A 220-nucleotide genomic window follows, 5' to 3' on the forward strand; every position below is an offset into this window, starting at 1 on the left:
CCCACTGTGGCAGGTTTGGGGTGGGCTGGGAGCCAGGGGTGTCCCAAAGCCCCTGGGTAGGAGTGAGATGCTCGTGCCTTTGGATCCTGCATCCTCACTGATGGTGGGGTCACCCACAGCCCTAGTGCCAGTGGGAAGAGAGAGAGAGAGCTGAGAAAAGGTGTCCTCCACCTTGTGAAGCTGTGGTGAGGGTCCAACTGGCTCAGCCACTTTGCCCCCA

The 220-nt window shown here is 60.5% G+C and overlaps 1 protein-coding gene across 1 annotated transcript in view; it reads left to right on the forward strand.

The window, feature by feature from the left end:
- FTCD (formimidoyltransferase cyclodeaminase) overlaps window positions 1-220 on the forward strand; it is a gene marked incomplete at its 3' end in the record, with an annotated part of 4,938 nt that overhangs the window by 816 nt on the left and 3,902 nt on the right. The gene's annotated exons all lie outside the window — the stretch shown is intronic.

This window comes from Antrostomus carolinensis, unplaced genomic scaffold (genome assembly GCF_000700745.2).
Source record: "Antrostomus carolinensis isolate BGI_N321 unplaced genomic scaffold, ASM70074v2 scaffold29559, whole genome shotgun sequence".
NCBI lineage: Eukaryota > Metazoa > Chordata > Aves > Caprimulgiformes > Caprimulgidae > Antrostomus > Antrostomus carolinensis.